Source organism: Emydura macquarii, unplaced genomic scaffold (genome assembly GCF_026122565.2).
Source record: "Emydura macquarii macquarii isolate MOO-44397 ecotype Brisbane River unplaced genomic scaffold, CSIRO-AGI_Emac_v2 contig_2531, whole genome shotgun sequence".
Taxonomy (NCBI): domain Eukaryota; kingdom Metazoa; phylum Chordata; order Testudines; family Chelidae; genus Emydura; species Emydura macquarii.
Genome location: NW_027132668.1, coordinates 10,537,773 through 10,543,037, shown reverse-complemented (window position 1 = coordinate 10,543,037; position 5,265 = coordinate 10,537,773).

Sequence of the window (5,265 nt, the reverse complement as noted above, 5' to 3'; positions counted from 1 at the left end):
GGCGTCCCCTGTATGATACCAGGTCTGGTTTTGTCTCAGTATTGGATGGGGGATAAGCTTTAGAAAAGAAGGACTGTCCAACTTAAAACAGGACAAATGGCCTGGCTACCACACAAAACAGATGCAGAGGATTAGGGGCCCCTTATACTCCACAGCCCGATAGTTAGCACACTTACCCAGACTGTGAGAGACCCAGGTTCAAATCCCCACTAGGTCTGAAACAAGCAAGGATCTGAATCCAGATCTCAGACCTCCCAGGAGCATGCCCTGATCACTAGGATCTGAGGTATTCTAACATGAGTCTCTCTCAATTTCTCCTGTTCAAAGCATTCCACTTTGTATAACATAATTAAATAGTTAGTGGGGTAGAGCAAGATTAATGCTACAAGCTGGTGGTGTGGGTGCTACCCTAGGATGTGGGAGACCCAAGTTATGTATTTTAGTTAAATAGTTAAGTATTTCAGGAAAAGTGGAACAGATTCAACAGGAGAGACTGAAAGAGCGCCACCTCAGAATGCCCCATAACCCAGTGGTTAGAGCACACGTGGAGAGAAGTGGGTTCAAGCCAAGTGCAGGTGTGAACCTGGGTCTCCCACATTCTTGGGGAATACTCTAGTTACTTGGCAATTGGGTATAAACCAGGTACCCCCTCCTCAGTTTTTCTTGAGAAAGAACTAACCTGGCTTAGGTGCCTAACTCCAGGACAGGGTTCGTAGCTATGAATCCCAAGTGGAGGGAGGTGCCTTCCTCTGGACTGGATTTAGGTGCCTAAGTAGCATGACCATATTTCCCAAAGTAAAAATGGGACATTGCGCTGGGCTGGCTTGAGCCCTGCCCCACCCCTGTGTGGGGCTGACCCTGGCCACCTGGCAACGCTGCTCGTCCAAGCCCCACACCGCCCAGGCCTGACTGCTCAAGCTGACCACCCGAGCCCCATGCTGCCCAGGGCTGGAGCTGGGGCTGACCGCCCTAGTCCCATGCCATCCGGGGGTGACAGCCCAAGCCCCACCACCTGGTACCTCATGTTGCCACTCCCCCCCAATGTTCCTCTACGCCCTCTATGGGGGCACACCCCACTTTTTTGGCAAAATTGGGCATTCATCAGTTGGCAAGAAAAAGTCAGGACATCTAGGTCAAGGATTAAAAAGGGGACTGACCCAGCCAAAATGGGACTATGTCACCCTATGCCTGAGTCTTTTGGGTGGATGGATCATAAGCCACATCCCCCTCCGTGGCATGGCATTCCTACTAACTAGCTCATGTGGCTCCTTGCTCAATTTGATGGATTCTCTGAATCCCTTTTCAAGTAACTTTCTCTCCCTATGCATTGTATAAGAAGCCGGAGTGCCTAAATCAGGACTGTGGATTCCATTTAGTGGCAGGGGTGCCTAGAGGTTAGGTGCTGCAGCACTCAGCCAAGTCCCCCCTTGTGAATCCAACTCTATATTGCTAAATATAAAACACAAAATTTGTCAATTATGTTAATTATGATGAATGTTTTAATACATAATATTTCAACTTTATTTAGATCAAAGCTAAATATAGACTATATTAGGGTTCAATTATTTTATTGATAAGATGTCAGATAACCCAGGCTCAATCAGAGTATTAATCAAAGATAGATCAGCACAATAAAGAAAGGCCAATATATTACCAACCAGTCTGGAGACAGTCATGCAGTGTTCAGTCTTTCAGTCTATCCCAAAGTGTGAGCTAAAACTCTATTCATATCTATCTATCTATCTCATACTTGTTAATAATTGATAGAACACTGCATACATTACCAGTTCTTACCAGTATCTTATCTTCTTTTGAACATAGCATACCAGAAATCAGCAAAGCTTAGAGAAGTATATTAGCCATCCTCGGTACAGAGTGTATGTTTGCTAGCATCAACAACATCATCTATCCTATCCTGTCTTTCTGGTATGTTTCTGCCCCTCCCACTGAAATTACAACGCTTTACATTTCCCCTTGGTTAAATAACTTAGCAAAAATAAATGCATTCTGGGAAAAGCTTAACATGAATACAATCCACGGTTATACAACTTAGCATGAACACAAAGCACTCTGAAAAGATATGTTCTATCCTACTTTTTCACAACTAGCTACTTTCTTATCTGCACAACACACCTTATTCAGTCACACTTGTAGTTACAGCAATAAAGCTATCTATCTATTTTTGGTGGATACATCTGTTTGAGAAAGCTGGTTTCCCAGTCTTTAGTATAATTCCTTTTCTTATATGGTAAAACTACCACTGCATCATCATCATCATTACATATAACTATAGTTTCCACTTCACCTTTGATCTAATCACAGAGCATTATGGGACTCTGGTTCAGTTTGGTCAACAACTATTTGAGGAAAGGATGTGAATTTAGCATTAGTGATGGGGACAAATAAAGTCTACGGCCCACCTTTTCATACTTTTGCTGTCAGATCAACCCTGGAACATAGTATATTATTATTATTTTAACTGATTTTTTTTAACAGACTACAATGCAGGACACTGCAAATAATTTAGTCATAGAGCTATGGCAATGAAACTAGAGTAATGATGTGCATTCACAGACTCATAATTCACAGCACCCAAGCTTACCAGTCACTTTATAACATATTTTAGGAATAGAGCTGATCAAAAAAACCAGGTGGGGGGGTCAAAGGTGGGATGCTGGATTGCAAAATTTTCATACTTTTTTAAAAGTATTTTAGTCAAAATTTCAATTTTTGAAAAATGTGGCCCAGTTCTATCTACAAGTACTTGGAATATGTCACTGAGGACATTGAAGGATGAGAACAGAAGTTATGATAATTTCACAGGAATAAAGGGGAAGACACTGAATTATTTCAGGCCTGAAACATAGCCGTAGCATACACCTCAGGCCCAAACAGAGCAATTGTCCCATACTTAGGCTTGGCAGGATTAGATTTATATCAAAATTTGTCAGTAAATGTCAATTTCAGCTGACATATTGAAATCAAAAGAAAGATCCATCAGTAACAGTCATCAGCGATCAGGTGTCACCCACCCTGTGGCACCAGAGGGAGCCCTCTGCAGCCCCCCTGTTATGGCCCTGTTCCCTCACTCCCGTGACAGCAGGGTTGCAGAAGGCTTGTTATGTGACACCCGATTCCTACAGGGGAAGGTGTGGGAAAGGCTGCAGGCCTGGCGGGGCCGGCCAGGCCAGCAAGGGGATGGAAGAAGATGAGACCCTAGCTTCAGGGAAGGGCCCCCCCACTGAATGGTTTCATCCCTGGGCAGAAGCCATTCATCAGTGGTGTGGCTTCCTTCATGGCCAGGACTTGTCCTTATTCTAGCAGCCCTGGCTGGAGTCCTCTCCTCTGCCCCACCAGGACCGCAGCCTTCCCTGCACTATATGCCTGCAGGGATCCTGTATCACTGGCGGTGCAGGGAGCCCTCTGCAGTTCTGCGTTTTCAGCCCCACTTCCTCACTCAACAGCCAGGAGTGTGAGAGCTGTCCCCAGGCAGGAGCTGTTCAACAACACCCCACAGCTGGAGGTCCTCCTTGCAGTCCTGGCCAGGGTTCTCTGCTTTGCAAGGCCAGGACCACAGCCTCCCCCAACACTTGCGCTCCAGTGGCTTGAGCATCTTGGCTCTGTAGGGAGCCCCCTGCAGCCCTGCTACCAACGCTGCCCTAACCCCAGCCTCCACCCTATCCTCCTTCATTTCCAGCAACTGTAAAAATAAAAATAATACTAGTAACATCAATATTAATCATTGACATTAGAAAAAATATAAAAATTGAATTCTGCCGAGCCTCCCCTGTGACAAGGCAAAATGCCCCTTCTGCCTGCCAAACAACTTCGCTTTGCAGGACAGCCAGCCAGCCATGGGAGAGATGACTTTCCTATAGTACCGACTCAGTCACAAACACTATTACCAACACTGGCGCAGAAGGGTGAACTAAGATGACAGTAGGGGGAGAAACTGTTATTTCTAAGCACCTTAGGAAGGACAGGCAGGGGCGAAAGGGGGGAGGAGTTGCACTGTATGTAAGAGAGCACTATGACTGCTCTGAGCTCCAGTATGAAACTGGAGATAAGTCAGTTGAGTGTCTCTGGGTTAAGCTTAGAAGCAAGAACAATAAGTGTGATGTCGTGGTGGGTGTCTGTTACAGACCACCAGACCAGGAGGATGAGGTAGATGAGGCTTTCTTTACTCAACTGGGGAAAGTTTCCAGTTCACAGGGCCTGATTCTCATGGGAGACTTCAATCACCCTGACATCTGCTGGAAGAGCAATACAGCAGAGCACAAACAATCCAGGAAGTTTTTGGAGAATGTCGCTGACAATTTCCTGGTGCAAGTGCTGGAGCAACCAACTAGGGGCCGTGCTTCTCTTGACCTGCTTCTCACAAACAGGGAAGATTTGGTAGGGGAAGTAGAAGTGGGTGGCAACCTAGGCAGCAGTGACCATGAGATGGTCGAGTTCAGGATCCTGATGAAAGGAAGAAAGGGGAACAGCAGGATACGGACCATGGACTTCAGAAAAGCGGACTTTGATTCCCTCAGGGAACTGATGGGCAGGATTCCCTGGGAGGCTAATATGAGGGGGAAAGGAACCCAAGAGAGCTGGCTGTATTTTAAGGAGACCTTATTGAGGGCACAAGAGCAAACCATCCCGATGTGCAGAAAGAATAGCAAATATGGTAGGCGTCCAGCTTGGCTTAACAAAGAAGTCTTTGGCGAACTTAAACGCAAAAAAGAAGCTTACAAGAAGTGGAAGCTTGGTCAGATGACTAGGGAGGATTATATAAACACTGCTCGAACGTGCAGGAATGAAATGAGGAAGGCCAAAGCACAATTGGAGTTGCAGCTAGCAAGGGACGTGAAGGGGAACAAAAAGGGTTTCTACAGGCATGTTGCCAACAAGAGGAAGATTCGGGAAAGTGTAGGCCCCTTAAAGAAAGAGGGAGGCGACCTAGTGACGGAGGATGTGGAGAAAGCTGAGGTACTCAATGCCTTTTTTGCCTCTGTCTTCACAGACAAGATCAGCTCCCAGACTGCTGTACTGGGTGGCACAGAATGGGAAGGAGGCAAACATCCCGCAGTGCTGAAGGAACAGGTTCAAGACTATTTAGAAGGATTGGACATTCACAAGTCCATGGGGCCGGATGCAATGCACCCGAGGGTGCTGAGGGAGTTGGCTGAGGTGATTTCAGAGCCATTGGCTATTATCTTTGAAAGCTCGTGGCAACAGGGGGAGGTCCCTGAGGACTGGAAAAAAGCAAATATAGTGCCC